The following is a 17,212-nucleotide window of genomic DNA, read 5'->3' as shown; positions in this document are numbered from 1 at the left end:
TTGATGATTTTGACGACACCGTCTTCCAATATGGCCGTCGCTATCTTCAATTTGACATTTTTTTTCCCAATATTTACCAGATTTGGAATGCGGAGGAGTGACTTAGTGACACTGGATGAGGCTCTGGTACCGACAGCGACCTGTCAATCACAAGGTAGCACGTCTATTTTACTATAAATTGGACCATGCAGTATTTATGAATGATAAACTAATGATCACAATGTTTCCTGAGATAATAAATCAAGAGAGAAGTAGAGTCATTTTCTTAGGGCAACTCTAATTCAGTCCTAACTATAAGCACTATTAAAGAGGAAAATCGTAATTCTTCTAAATTCCCAGTGGCAGTCAGTGGGGTGGGCGTCTCTTCCGACTTTTACGAAACTTTTTTCTGTTTAAATGATAAAAACTGCGTAAGATAGCTGTTTTGCCTGTTTTAGACATGTGCACTGCCATTAAAGATAATCTGCACATGGATATACATGTGTGACTTTTCTAATCTTTTTTGCCCTTCTTTTCATTAAACGCTTCCTTGTTTAGTGGTAGTCTAAGTCAAGCTTTGAGTATACAAAATACATGCAGCTATAGACACATTCACATCACAGTACCAACACTAGGATGACAGAAGAGATGGAGACAGACTGAGTCAATGCCAAGAGCTGGGATTGAGAATAGCAACAAAAAAAACTATGACAGAGAAGAGATGCTGTCAAGGTTCATGTGTGTGTGTGTGTGTGTGCGCGCAGAGCTATTTTATAACCCCAAGGGCACCTCACTGTCATTCCTTCAAATACAGCGGAGCTAGTAGATGGAAAATGTAAAAGGAGCAATAGAAAGCATCGCCGGCGGGGAGAAAAAGGGTGAATGAATAAAAGTAGGTAAGACAGGAGGAGAGAGAAAGAGAAAGAGAAAGCCCAAATGAATGAAGAGAGAAAAGGCGGGTCAAGATTGATGTTTACTGGTGGAGAGACATCCTGCAGTGTTTGGAGTCAGACCAGCCAAAGGAATGCCACAACCTGAGCACACCGGCAACCGATGTGCACATAAATCACGGCCGGAAATGCAATTATATGATAATGCACAGTACAATTCAATTCAGGGGCGGGGGGGGGGGGGGGGCGGGCAATTCCAATCCGCTTTTTAAAAAATGGCAACCCGATCACAACGCATTTGTCAACACCGTAGCATTAGCATAGAAATAAGTTTCTGTCCGGTACTTTGACTGGTGACTTGATGCATTCGGCACCGGGATGAAAAGACACTCGAGAGTCGCCACTTGACATTTGATGGCATCGGTAGTAAAAAAAAAAAAAAAAAAAAATTTCCTGACATTCTCTCAATTAAAAAACAATATATTTTAAATGGATTTAACTAAATGCTCAGCTCTCACTGCTGACAGAACTCAAACACATCAAATGTCTTGTGTTTATGGGTGCTAATAACAGATGCCGATATTTGTTCTGTTTTTACCTTTCACCGCCAGACATCGCTGAATACCTCAAACCAGTGTGTGAACAATAATTTTACTAAATGTTCATTGCTGATTCAAGATTCAAGATTCAAGATGTTTTATTTGTCACATACACACACAGGGTGTGCAGTGAAATGAAAGTGGCAATGCTCAGCAGGAATGTGCAAGGGCAACAAGTACACACTATTTACAATAAAAAACAACACAATATTTACAGTAAGTGTGTGTGTGTGTGTGTGTGTGTGTGTGTGTGTGTGTGTGTGTGTGTGCCTAAGAGGGGCAGTTGTGTGGGTCTATGTGGGGGTCCTGGTGAGGTCGGAGTTCACAGTCCTGATGGCCTGAGGAAAGAAACTCCGTCTCAGTCTCTCTGTTCTTGCAGCGTGACTACGGAGGCGCCTGCCTGACCGCAGCAGCTGAAACAGTCTGTTGATGAGTCTCAGCCACATAACTTCCTCAGAGCGAACTGGAGGCAGCAGGCTCAAATGCTTATAACATGAATACAATCTTAATCTCTACCTCTCTGCTTTGGTGGCATGCCACAATTTATATTAGTTTTTGAGAAAATCGAATCATCTGCTTTACAATGACCGAGCCAATGATAGAAACCTCTGCATGTCATGATAAAAAAATTACATCTGTGATGCTCATGAAGTGAAGTTCAGCTTTTGTTGACACTGTCAGAAAAGCGACGCCTTTAATTATGGTGCTGTTCTATGGCACTGTATTTTATTGAATTGCAGTCCAATAACTAAAACCATAATGAGGACCACGGAGTTTAATCAGTTCCTTGACACAATGTCAAGAACACAGAAGTATCCCGGCGGGAGAAAATAAATCAGGATATTAGGATTTATTAAGCTTACAGTGGAGCTAAGAGTTTTTTATTTCTTTATAAACTGTTGGGCGAAGTTAGTAAAGGTTGAAGCTAAGATTTAAATGAGCCTCTCTGCAAAAAGTCAAATTTGCAAAGATCATAGCACAGAATTCTGTACACATGAAATCTATTGCATCTTCTTCTGAAGGTTTCTTCCCGTCTTTCCCTGTGAAAGGGTTGTTTTGGAATTTTTCCTGATCCGATGTGAGGTCCTGGGACAGGGATGTCGTTTGTAAATCTCTCTGAGGAAAATGTTCAGTGTGTGATAATGGGCAATGCAAGATAAACTGAATCGAATTGAATAGATAATAGCTCGTGACAGTGACAGTAAAATTCTTAGCGTCTTCGAATTGGCGCTTTTGTTTTTCGCTCAGGAAGAAAACAATGCCAACGGAAAGTCAATCGGCATCCTCTTTTTTGTGAGGCGAGACTGACCAATGAAATGCAAGCATGTGACTAAGCAACAGTGACGTCGTATTTAATAATCCAAAAAGTCCGGTCACAGTGGAGATGTATGGATACAACAAACACAGGACTTTCAACCACGAGGCCGTGTGTCTGCCACCGCGTTGTTGTTTTATGGTTGTGGCTTTATTAATTAATAATGTAGCATTGTTGCCTAAACCTAATTACCTTCGCATTGAAAATGCGGATGTTTTGATCACCGTGTATTTATTTATTTATTTGTATGCGTGTTCCTCGCATAACAAAAAAAGTTTTAAACCGAATCGCATGAAATTTGGTGGGATGATTGGTTATTATCCGGGGACCATTTGATTAGATTTTAGGATCAATCGGGTCAAAGGTCAAGGTCATGGAAAGGTCAAAATCTTATTTTTACCATGGCACGGTCAATTTCTATCCAATTGGCATGCAACTAATGCCAAAATGTTCATAATTCAATGCCCGATCTTGTGAGATGCGAAGGTATGCGCTCTACAGAGTGCCCATTCTAGTTTGTTTTAGTTTTTCACAAAATGTCGTTGCGGAAAATGTGTGTCTGTTTCACAAACTGCCGTGAGACAGTGTTGTCCAGGATGGGATGTAGACTTCCCCAATGTGGCTTCTCTCTTGTACGTTTCTTTCTTGAAGTTTTGAGGAAGGCCTCTGCACCTCCTCCATCAGGCCCGAACACGGAAAAGGTCTTTTTTTCTTTTCCTCCGTGTTCCATTGTTCTGCCGACTGTGTTCTCGACGCCAAGGCGACATTTATATTTCAGACGCACATTTAAAAAAAGGGCACATTTCAATCAAGATGGAAAACGTTGCCGTGTTTGCACTGATGTGTTAATAGCGTATCATCTTTTGTGAAGGGCACCTTGAGACGGGTCAGATAGCAGCTAGATGAGGGACACACACAGCACAATGCACACTACTTTTCATGGGAGCACATATTCACATTCATGTGGCAGTCATTTGGTTTAAGTCGCTAGCAGGTATGTAAATGACACACTATTTATTGTGATCTCTTTTTATTGCCAAATCCAATTCTCCTTTATGTATCACAAAAGGGTTCTGCAGCCTCTGATGTGTGCAGCTGTAATCTGTGTGGGGCTCAATAGTGTGAGAGAGAAAAGACACGACTATATAAAATACACTGAATTGAATGACCGGATATGTACCATTCATATATATATATATATAAATAGATTATATATATATATAAATAATATATATAGATAGAAATATATATAAATACATATATAAATATATAAATAATATGTATATATATATGTTTATATAAATATACACGTGTGAGTGTGTCTGGAACTAATGCTGCATCTCATCTCTTCAGTGTCAGCAGGCTTCAGTTGCTGTGTGTCTCTTTGTCGGCAATTGTCTTCAGTGTGGTAATTTGCGTTTCTTTGGGGTTTTTTATGATTCTTTGTGGTAATTTAGCATTTCTTTTTGGCTGCTTGGGGTTTCTTTGGATTTGTTTTATGTTTCTTTGATGTAGTTTGTGTAATGGTTACAGGTACTGGAACCCAAGAGCACGACACGTAAACAGGTATGCAGGAGGAGGATCTTTACTTGGTGATTCAGGCAGGGCCAAAACCGGGTGGTCCGTCAAATAAGGCAACAAATCCAAAAAGGGGCAGGCAAAAATCTTAAGTCGGGTCGACAGGCAAACAGGGTCGTAACCGGCAGATCAGAATTAGTATTTCGGGAATTCGCTGGAGAGTTTGGCAATGCCTCACGAGACAATCTGACAGATGACAAGTGGAAGTGAGGGAGCTAAATAGTGAGGGACTAATGAGGGGATGGGCTGCAGGTGAGAAGGGCGTGAGGACCAGGTGAAGGGAATGAGGGACTAACGAGGTGATCAGAGGCAGGTGAGAAGGGCGTGAGGACCAGGTGAAGGGAATGAGAGACAATCAGGTGAGGATGACCGGATCTGGAATGACAGGAGAGTTAATCAAGCAGGCAGGCAGGATGAATAAAACTATGAAGGTGGGGAAGTCGTGACAGTTTTGTCTTTCTTTGTACATGTTTTGCATTTCTTTGTAGTTATTTTTGCGCAGTAGCTGATTTTTGTTTCTGTATTTGGTTTATGTTCCTTTGGAGTAGTTTTGCTTTCCCGCCTGACCACTCAGACTTGACTGAGCCTGGTCAGGTTCAGGGACCCATACATGCAGAATCTGCAGGTATGCTGCTGAAGCAGGAACATTTAAAAACACTTTCTACAAACTAAAGATTCTCTAAAAGGGTTTTCAGTGGCCACATTGTGTCAGCAGGGGGCCACAGTTAATGCTTCCCTGATCAGCGGGATAATACTCAAGATTATTCAGGAGGTGAACCAGTGGGGCCTCCTTAAAGGGTTCCTCCAACAACAACAACATCAACAACAAGTTGCCAACAGAGCGATTACATTTTCATTCAGACAATTTCTCAGTTCCCTTTTTGTCCATCAGTAGACTGAATCACTGCCGACTTTTCAATGATCTGTCGAGGCACACTATAATGGGGTCGATAGAGTTGCGTTTAATACCATTTGGTTGAAAATGTGGAACAATATCAGCCCTTGTGAGAAAGGCCTTGGAGAATAAAAGATGAGATAAAATAATCTTGCCCAAAAATGCAATAAAGACTTTCTCTCAGCGCCTTTCCTGTTTATCAATTTCTTCTTTTTCTTGCCTGTGCCCTTTTTTTTTTTTTGGCTCGTCATTTTCCCCCTCCCATTTTATAAAACCCCTTCCCACTGTGTTCTTATTTAATTTAATTTTCCATTTATCTCTCTTCCTCGCTGTAGAGGCAATCTAAGCTGATTTATTTGCACACACAAAAAACAGTGCAGTTTGGAGGTTTACAGAGATTTGGAAAATACACACACACACACACACACACAAACACACACCATTCTGTTTATACCCATCTTAAATAGCCCAGCTGCAGGGACATTGACAGACTAACTATTTTAAGCGTTGTCATGAAAGTATAGGCTACATATCTCAGCCCCGCGGATGCTGACAAAGGTAGTAACATCTCACCGTCACTCAAACTGCCTCTCGGACACTTTTCTGTGTGAACACGCTCTCTGCTGGCTCACGGCCGGCCTTTTTTCTTTGTGTTCAACACAAAATGCTCTGTACCTGGCGCTGTCTGCGCCGTGACATCATGGCTCTGCCGGCGCGTTTGTCGAGTGAGGACGGGCGAAGTGTCTCGAGCGTGAACAGCAACCAAACAAACTGCTGTTTGACTAACCTTGAATTACTGGCAATATCTGGGAACAATTAGCATAACAGAGGAGACCTTCTCTGTAGGAGTAGAGCGAGGATGTATGGTCTGAACGGCGCGTGAGAGTTGAACTACATGTGCCTGGGTTGATATGAGTTTACTTTTAAATGTCTTTGTCTGTCAGCTGGCCATCCGTTTGCTCCACGACATTTTGGTTATAGGACAAGGAAAAATTAAGCTAGAGAGAGAGTGTGTTTTAATAGTTGGAAATATTGGAACTGGCAACTACAACAACAACACCACCACGAGGTATTATTCATGTTAGGATCTGGAGTTTGTGTCTCGTTTTGTGTCTTATTTTGAAGTCCTTGTGTCGTCTGTCTCCCTGTGATTGTCTGCCCTGTTCCTGATTGTTTCCTTCTGTGTGATTGCTGGCCCCGCCCTCATTGTGTGCACCTGTGTCTCGTTCCCCGTTGTCCAATCACCTCCGCCTGCCTGTGTATGTAAACCCTGTTCGTCTCATTCCCAGTGTGGCTTCGTACCGTTTGGTCCGCGTTTTGTCGTCCTGGCTAGTTTGTGGAATTAAATATTGGTTTTGCTGTAGTTATGTCGGCATTTGGGTCCTCTCTCGCTGCGACTTCCGTGACCCCTCATGACAATTCAGGGCTGAATGGCTGAAAATAAGCAGTAACCATGAAGCAATTCACTGTTGCAAACAAACTGCAAAGCTGAGTTTACTTTAAGTATAATATATTATTCATCATAAATATTCAAAATAAATATCGATATAATCTACATTTGCTAGGAAATTGACCAATGAACTGCTTAATTGGTGTATTGATTTGCCACCAGTCAATTTTTTTCCCTGCCACTGCAGACACACACACTCACACACACGCATACACACAGAGCTGACTTGATATTTAGCTAGAAGTCCTAATTACTGGAGTGGGGAGAAAGAGGTTTTCCATATATTTTAGTATTCCATGAGCTGTGATCAGAGGTGATTCTGAATCCTCGACGATGGACGCGGAGCTCCCAGCTCGTGCCGGTCGTTTGTGATGATTTCTGCGTGATGACAATGGCTCAGGTGTCGCTCAGTGGAGTAAAGAAAGACTGCTTTTCTCCTTCCCTCCTTATAATCCCAAAGCCATGAATCATGTGTTCGTCAGAATCGGACAGGAACAAGTTAAACTCATTCTAAAATACCGCCCGATAAGATCTTACTCATGTCGCTAAATTATTTAATATCTCTCAGTTTATACTAAAGGATTCACCAAAACCAAAATCAGATACTGGCCGGATAATAACTCCAATAGTTTGATCATGGATCAGTGATGATGGGACATTTGAGATTCTTCTATTTAATTTAAGTTTGAAGAAGAATGGCCCGATCCTTGATTCCTTATTCATTTTTTTGGGGCCCTACTTTTAAGATTACACGTATGAGAAGTCCTAGAAAAGGACAATGGTTCGCCCATGAGTTCGCAGGGTGACGGATCCCTCTCCATCACAAATGAGCTCAATCTATCCACTGATGAAGATCATGTGACTATTCACTTTTACTCAGTTCTTTTCGCTGAAGAAAACGTACTTGTGCTCCGGATTTATTGAATTTACTCCAGGATCTTAATCTTCAGCATTGTCGTCGCCCCTCAGCACTCTTCAGGGGACCCTCAGTTTGGGATTTAGGACTGCATCCATATGCCTCTCTACTTTGTATTTAAATGCCTATTCCTTTCTACTTCAAAGAGAAAATGAAATGGGCAATATTCCTGAAAACAAAGTGTTTAATAATGCACGGGGCACACATCGGCGCTCGTGTATCGTTGTGTGAAAGGCCTCGCACGGGGGACGTCGCCAACGCGACACGTGGGAGGGTCCAACGCAAGTACGACAAAAGCCATTTTTCAAGCGGCATAACCTTGAGTGTGTTTGGCCTGGCCAACGAGTGGGCGGAGGAACGATGCAACCGGAGCGGCTGTCCACCCGGAGTGGGAGTTTGATTTATTTGAAGCGGTGTGCACAACTGCAGACTGCGGGGAGTCTGGAGGAATGATCTGTTCAGTTCGATCCATTTCACCAGCGTCAACTGAGGACTGGCCTGCTGTCCTTTTTTTTTGTCGGGGGTCACTCGTTTGGGCCGTGATGGATTCTATTTCCCCCCCCCCCCCTCCGGTTGCTAATTAACTACTGTATCAGCCGCTGTACCGGGGGGGAGGTCACAGGAGTCCCTGGTGCTGGCGAGGACTTAGTCTCCTCTCTTTTTATTCCTGACCGGCGAAACACACAGCAGCACTGCAGCATCCCATACAGCCAAGTCCAAAGGGCACTCCTTCATTAGCTGGGGAATGTAATTCTAGTGAGAGGCTGGACGTAAGCAGGATGACGTCATCACAGTAATAATCTTTCATTTCGAGCCATATGAAGATATGACCCTTAGCTAAGCCCCCCCCCCACACACCAAATCTGTCAGAGCCATGGAGCCCACACTGTCACTACCTGCGTTCTCTCACATATTTTAATCAGATTTTTTTGAGAGAAACGAAAAAGTGATTTCAGAGAGAAGCAGACAGAAGGGTCCACGATATGCGGAAAAACTGTATTGATGAAATGCATTTCTGATGAATCAAAGATGCATAAAACCTGCTTTGGTTCAAGTGCTGTGTTGAAATATATTTTCCTAGCCAGGATTTCAAACATGTTCAGCAGTGGAAACGGGTTAAAAAGATAAAGATATAGCTAAAGTGTTAAAGCGGGGCGACTGTGGTTCAGTGGCGAGCGGGGGTGTCCTTTAATCAAAGGCTCGGCGGTTCGATTCCCCAGCTCCGCTAGCTCATGTCGCTGTGTCCTTGGGCAAGACACTGAACGATGTCATGTCGTGTTAAAGAGCTTTGAGTGGACAGAAGACTAGAAAAGCGCTGTACAAGTACAGGTCCATTTACCACATGGCCGGGTGATCGATGCAGAGCAGAATGAAGTTTAAAACAACACTGTTGCTCTAAAGCCGGGTCGGTCTTTCTTCATTTTTACGACCAATAAAGAAAGGGCTAAGTACTCGTGCTAATGTTAGCATCACAGGTTTATTACTTAGAAACGGATAGCTCCAAATCCACTAGATCAGCCCGAACATAAAGAACATCTGAAACCATTTCATGAGTCTACGGCGGGGGGGTCAAACTCAAATACACAGTGGGCCGAAATAGAGAAATTGATACAAGTCAAGGGCCAGATGGGTTCAACGTTTATTGAAAACGTATTGAAAGAACCTTAGTGCACATATTGAACCTGGAACTAACAAGGCTTATAGAGTATTGCCTATAAAACAACATTAATTCTGAAATAAAAATGATAAATAATACATAAATAAATAAAAGTAATAAAATCTGTTTCATTATTTGCTTATGGCTCTATCTGCAGTTTTTCCAGTCATTTCAAGTGAAAACATTTTCTACAGGCAAACAACAGCCACAAATAATTTACTTCAAAGATAAATCAAATAGTAGCAAGAGAAAAAAGAAAAAAAAAATAACATTAAAAACTGAAGATGCTTCAAAGCACCGTTTTTCTAGCGTTTTAAGGCGCGCCTGTTTTCCCGACGAGACGCTCATATTGGCGCTAATTAATTACGAAGAGCTTTATAATTCTAAATCGAAACACGACTCCAACGCGCTGTTTTCCCGACGTGGTTTTGTAGCGGTTGCGCTTTTAAAAGTGGCGTCTGGTGTGATCGCGCCCTTATGTTGTATTCTTTCATTACAGCCACACTGTCTCCGCACAGAAGACACACTGCTTTGACATTTACATCTGCGAGCATACACTGTGCCTCCACCTGTCTTAAACTCCTGTTTTCAAATTCCACCTTTCGTTTAGCCATTTTTTGGGGAGAGGGATAGTTGAAAGTTGACAGAAGTGGTGTGTAATACAGACTGTGAGGCGCGCATTCGCGTCCCCGCGATTGACGTGCCGACACACGGACAGTGCATTGTGGGATTTGTAGTATTATGGAGGTGCGTGCGATATACCGGCGGGCCAGCTCTAATAGTAAATAGATTTTATCATGCGGGCCAAAGATAATCCGGGCCGCGAGTTTGACACATGTGGTCTACGGAGTCGAGACAAAATAGTTGTCGGTAGTCTGCCGATGCTACGCTATGATTGGCCAGTCTGCGTTCGAGGGGCGTTTGTTAAAGGAACAGTGTCTCGTTATTTACCTATAGAAATGGTAGCACGCTACTGCAAACAATACTACATTAAATGTCAGTGAACAACGTTTATGGAAGCGACGTGTTGAACTATTCCTGATTGCATTCTCAGATGAATATGTGGCACCGTGCATGCTTGCGGTCATCGACAGGCTAAGAGCTTTAGAGCACTTATTGAAGAGGAGAAAGAAAAAAACGGAGGTGCTTTCAAGGATGCAAAAATTGCCTCTGAGGTTAATCTTTGGTAAGTAGGGGGTGATGTATGAATTAATAAATCGCTTACTAGAATTGTTCTTAACTCTTTTGCTTCTCCTTCAAAAAAGATAATTTGATGTCCTTATAGCACATAATGTCCGTCAAAAATACTGCCATACATTTATGCATCAATATTGTTTTTTTTCTCTTACCTAGTGAAATCTTTTGACCAACTCCAGCATGGATCATAACTAACAAATATGGATACACTTTCAGAATGTTAACCCTTTAAATACCGCTGTAATTCTGAAAGAAAAAAAAATGAAATCATGGTCTGCATACTAAATGATCGGGACGTTTTTGTTTTGTGCAGATAACAAAAAGCTCCCACGTGTCTCCTTAGAGCACAACATGCCCCCTTCCTATAACTGCTATAGAAATGCTATGCAACAATATTGCTTTCATCTTTCACAGATTTACATTTTTTAACAGATCTTTCTATCCTGATAACTAACCAAAATGTAATCGTTAAATGTCAGTTTGTTTACATAATGCAACTGTTTTTTATTTTATTTGTATTGCCCTTAATGGTGTGATTGTGGCTCCAGACTTTATTGTAGATGCAATTTAAACCTCCAAAATAAATGTGAAACATATAAAACTCTGACCCCAAAGCAGACTTCCACTGCTGCTGCTGCTAACGGGACGTTGCTAAAGGGATGTTGCTAACGGGACATTGCTAACGGGAAGTTGCTAATGGGACGTTGCTAACGGGATGTTGCTAACGGGACATTGCTAACGGGAAGTTGCTTATGGGACGTTGCTAACGGGAAGTTGCTAACGGGATGTTGCTAACGGGACATTGCTAACGGGACGTTGCTAACGGGACCCCATCACGTTGTCAACAGACCTTTCATGAGAGAAATAAAAGCAGTTTCCTTCGACTATATATTTTTTTCCATTTTATCAATGCATAATCATGCCATATGCATTGATAAAATAAAACCATTAAAAAACAAGTACAAACCAAAAACGTTCCCCCAGTAAACAAGGGGTAAATTACCAATTATTATTCACTAGGTAAAAAAACAAAAACCTTTATTGTAAATTGTTGTGAATTGAAAATTGGAACAAACACAATGATATACCGTCTTTATCCCATCACACACTATCTATTCATGATCAGTTAGTTTGTGTCTGTGACTCTCCGTCCTCTTGGTTCTTCTTCTTCTTTTAATGAGCTGAGAACATGGGTTGGATTTTCAAATCATTCGTGGACCAAACGTACGTTTAATTTGCAGCTGTTAGAGGAAACAGTATTCGGTTGTGCTAATAGGATTTATTTATTATTAATGCACTATTTGCGCACCAAATTCAGCTGAATATACTGGCACAGTGCATTGTGGGTTTACTCTTAAGACAAATAGGCTATATGCTTTATTGAAATATGGAACAGGGGATGGGCAAGACGGCATATCTCTTTTTTCCCCTGAAGTTTCACAGAGTGAAAATGACTTGTTGTATTTCTGAATATCTGAAGGTTACACATGTCACTTTGCCGGACTGGACACGGCGTTTGATTGGCAGGTGACCTCTGGGAGTCGTAGTGACAAAATAAAAATGTCAATGAGGTCATGGCACTGAAGGAATAGAAAAGAAAAGAAAAACAATCACTGTACTTCTTTAAGAGTGTACTGTGTCTGATTCTCGTCTCATTTCTCCTCACCTCCATCAATCCAGTCTGCTATCAGAAAAGACCCGCGCAGAAACACACACACACACACACACACACACACACACACACACACACACACACACACACACACACACACACACACACACACGTACCTACTGTAGGAACATTATGGTTGACGGTTGGTTTCTCAGCCTCAGCTCAGGTAGCTAACATGCTGTTGATGGCAGCAATGAATCCAAGTTCATCCCTGGAGAAACATAAAAGCTTTTAACACACACACACACACACACACACACACACACACACACACCGCTTAGAGGCCTTTCCTCAGCACGGTACATGCTGCTCTGTGCTGACAGCTGACAGCCCTTGAAGCAGCCCCCACTGTGTGCAATGTGGACAGTATTCTTGAAGGCGAGCAGACAGGCTGATAGTATTACATAGAAAACACTGCCCCCTGGTGGTGGATATACGCTACAACAACACAGAGAGGAAACGCAACAACTTCGGCCTTCAGCGTCCATCTTTGAAGCTTTTGATGTATTCCCCCTGCTGGGACAGAAAGGGAGGAAGAAGGGAATACAGCTTCTTCCTCCTTTTCTCAGACAGAGTTACACACGCACAATCTCTCAGCAAGATCTTTGTAATTATTGTAATATTTACTCATTCAGGATTATTTGTGTACGTACACTTGTGAGCAGCCCTTCACAAATGTCATAGATGTTTGGGAATGTCACAAATATAGAATATTTGCCATGTAAAATGGATGTTTTCACAAATGTCGTGAATTAATTAATAAATGCTTAAAACATATTGTATATTTTCCGCTGTTGTGTTTCTTCAGGGATGAACTTGGAATCATTGCCATCAACAGCATGTTAGCGACTGGAGCTGATGCTGAGAAACCAACCGTCAACCATAATGTCCATACAGTGTGTGTGTGTGTGTGTGTGTGTGTGTGTTATCTGAAAGCAGACTGGAGTAATGGAGGTGAGGAGAAATGAGACGAGAATCCAGCAGACATGTCATGCCGTGTGTCTGGCCTCATGATGAATATTATACACTCTCCCCTTTTCAATGTCTTCATCAAAAAAAAAATTATAAACAGCGACACTTCCAAAGTCTGGTCTCCAGGTCGCAAATCCTGTGTTGGTTAATTCAATCTTTCATAATTTGGCTGTTTTTTAAAATGTGTTTTCCTATAAAGGCCAGCGACACGTGTCAGATTCAGCTCGTATGTAAACTTATTCCATCATCCAAACTGCTTCTCATGGTCCTGGGGGGCGCTGGAGCCGATCCCAGCTGACATCGGGCGAAGGCCGGGGTCACAGGTCAGGGACAGGTCGCCAGTCGGGCTCATAATTATGCAGTCAACCATTCATGGATCACATTTACACGTTTTTAAAATAAACGTCCGTCTTCACAGGAAACAAGTCTGTGAGGAAAACCGGTGTCAATATCGCAATATTTTATATAAGTAGGCCAAAAAATACTAAATTAGGCATGATAACCATGTTTAAACTCGCACGACAGTCTGCTATCTGTTTTCTTTCAGTGCTCCATGAGAACGACTTTTACAGGGTTCAGGCACCGTTATCGTTTCAAAAGTACCGGTTTAGCACCGGTAAAAAAAAAACGATACCCATCCTAGATTATCGTTTGGGTAACTGAAGTGCACACACGACGTGTCAAATGAACCGACGTTCAGTTTCAATTCAATTCAGTTTATTTGTATAGCCCAATTTCACAAATTACAAATTTGTCTCGGAGTGCTTTACAATCTGTACACATAGACATCCCTGCCCCAAAACCTCACATCGGACCAGGAAAAACTCCCAAATAACCCTTCAGGGGGGGAAAAGGAAGAAACCTTCAGGAGAGAACAGAGGAGGATCCCTCTCCAGGATGGACAGATGCAATAGATGTCATGTGACCAGAAGGACAGATTTAGAGTTTAAATACATTCAATGAATGTGACAGTGTATGAATAGTTCATAGTAGGCATATTCCACGATGGAGACCTCCACGATCCATCAGGCAGATGGCGGTAGAGAGGAGCTCTCCTGGCTGACCCTATCCACCCCATGTGCATCGGACCCATCCGCCCTCTCACTCGTTACTACTCCGCGCTATACTTGCCGAGAGCGTAAAGCACATTCACTCCGATGCGTTCACGTTGGGCTGAGTGCATTGTCATCGGGACGAGATCGGCAGTTCGATCTCCGGCTCCGCGAGCCCATGTCCACGTGTCCTTGGGCAGGTCACTTAACCCCAGACTGCTCCTGTAGCTGTGCCTCCATGTGTGAATGTTAGTCAGTCCTAAAAGGCGGACTACCTTGCATGCTAGCTCCTCCCATCTGTGAATGAACGGGTGTGAATGATGTCATGTTGTGTTAAAGCGCTAGTCGAATGACGAGAAAAGAAGTACAGGTCCAACAAACTGCAGTCGATCGCTGGAGATCCTGGCAAACTCAACACTTTACTCAGCACTTTACTTTGTTTTCCCCCTGTATATTTAGTATTCGTTTTTAGTATTTAGTTTTGTGTTTTATAATTATTTTTATTAATGCTCTGATGTGCACCGCTGCTGTGATTTTTGAAATTTCCCCACTTTGGGACGAATAAAGGTATATATCATATCATATCATTTACTATCGACATTCTACTACAAGTACAGGGTTGTCAGAATGCTGCTCTACTTAAACCTCCATGTGTTGAGCTTCTTCTTTCTGTCTGAATGTGTACGTCTAACTCAGCTTCGGGCCTGTTCTTCTTCCCTCTCCCTTAACCAGCCCTCTTCTCCTTGACACAGGCAGAAGTGAATCGGACGAATGCTTGTGATATTCCGACAGCACTTACAAATAATTACATCCTCTTCTCGCACTTCCTTTGAACAAAATACAACATGGAACGTGCATTCCTCATCGTGCCGGTGCCCTCGGTATTGAATCGCATTCGCTAAAGTTATTCGAAATAAATAAAAGTCCAGTATTTTAGAATAACTTTCCTGTGTATGCTCTGTGCTGGTAAACTGGTGATCTGAATACTTCAGAAGAGATGTCACGTGGGGAATTTCAGTCTCAATGTTCTGACATAGAGACCAAAAAAGTGAGTGATTGAGAAAACAATGAGTAGATGATCGGGCCCTAGTCGATGTGTCCTGAATTGTTCCCTGTAGCGGTGGATGAATATAACATGATTGTAAGTCGCTTTGGATAGAAGCGTAATGTAATGTAACTCCTTTTTGGTTTTTAAGGGAATTATTTATTTAAAAAATCTTGAGTTATAAATGTAATTAAAAACGTATTTATATGGAAGATGTATGTGGTAGTATATATAAATATATTTTGTTTTTTATTTTGTTTATTGTTGTTTTGTTTTATTTTCTTCTTTATTTTAAATTATTTTTCTGATTTATTTTGATTTCAATTTAGGATAGGAATTTCTAAGCATTTTTTTGCTTCTACCTATACCTTTTCAGTCTTTCTCTTTTGTATATTTTATCGGATAATATTGTTTTGTATTTGATTGACTGAATAAAAAATACAAACAAAAAATACAAACAAACAAACAATGTAACCAACTATTCATCTGACCCATTAGTTTGCCTGTGTGTGTGTGTGATGTTTGATGTTTGCCAATAAACGGTCTGTGGTGACGTTTCCAGAACCCATCAGAGGGAAGCGGGTCGGAGTGAAAGCATAACACAAAGAAAAAGCAGCGTGGCACGTATTTCGATGAAACTCTGATACCATCACCGGCTGTTCGTCAAACGCTCGGATTAGGAAGGCAAACATTTTAAAAGCTTGTGGTTTCTCCAAACATTTCAAAGAGGATTTGATTTCTACCTCTAACAACAACCGATTAATGGTGGGAAGAATTCCACAGGAGCTGCCATGTTGCCGTCTGAGAAGGTCCGACCAATGCGGCCTAAAAACACGGCGTTCACTTGCATCTTTCTTCATCGAATGACAAAAGTCTGCGTGAAAGCAAGACACACGTAGCGTTGCAGGAGCGGCCGCTTCCTTGTCAAGGGTTGCACTCCGTCCAGCCGCTTCTGGTTTAGACGTAGTTCCACATGAAATGACTCATAATGTCACAGGGGTCTCTCGGAGGTCACTTACACTTCCTGTATTTCGCGGACGAGACAGAAACTGTGGCCGAGTGCTGCCTCTCGGCGAGGTGACGGTGGACTGACCCCGGAGACTCCCTTTCATCCGCAGGAGGAACCGGACGCTTCAGAGTCGCAGGTGTCTCTCGGGCTGCCAGGAGCCGGACCCCGGGGGCTTTAAAATCAATACAGGAGACAACACCCCCCCCCCCCCCACCCCCATTTAAAAAAAAAAGTTTTTACACTTTTACTTTGAAAAACAGGACATACAGCTCTGATGATACTAAGGCAAACACAAGTGGAAGTAGTACTCTTACATTTTGGCAAGTAAATGTACCAACAATTTTTTTTTAAAGAAACAAGTATGAAGTAAAAGTCCTGCGTTTCATATCCTACTTAACTAAAAGTACAGAAATATCAAAAGCAACAGAAGACTTCTCCTTTGACTGATATATTAAAATACATTATGATACATTATTACTGATGTCGAGGTGGCACTAGCTTGAGCTACTTTATAGTATTTTACTCAGCGCTTTTGTACCCGAGGGATCCGGCCCCTCGAAAGGGTCACAAGATCAATTTAGGGGTCATTGGGATGATTCATGTTTATGTATTTAAGTTATTTATTGTCATATGCACAGCAGTTACAGAGAAGAAGCCATTTCTATTGCAAGTTACGACGCCTCCGTGTTGGCAGCTGAAGTCTGACCAAGGCTCCAAGAACAGCTGTAAAAGGAAATAGAAAAAGCACAAAATAAAAAGTGAATGGGAGTTATTGCAGAATTTTAAATATAGGCTTTAAAATACAACTATACAATATAAATAATATATGTTTTATATATAATAACAAGAGATCTTCTGAGACACAAATAGTTTTCTGCCTTTTCTCTCATCTTTGGTTTTTTTTGTGACATTGAATAGTTGTATAATTTTCGGCTTGAAGCAGAAATCGCAGAAGTAATCCGTCTCTAGTGGATCTGATAAGAACT

This window comes from Pseudoliparis swirei, chromosome 17 (assembly GCF_029220125.1).
Source record: "Pseudoliparis swirei isolate HS2019 ecotype Mariana Trench chromosome 17, NWPU_hadal_v1, whole genome shotgun sequence".
Taxonomy (NCBI): domain Eukaryota; kingdom Metazoa; phylum Chordata; class Actinopteri; order Perciformes; family Liparidae; genus Pseudoliparis; species Pseudoliparis swirei.
The sequence above is the reverse complement of the archived record's forward strand: the minus strand, read 5'-3'. Positions refer to the sequence as shown.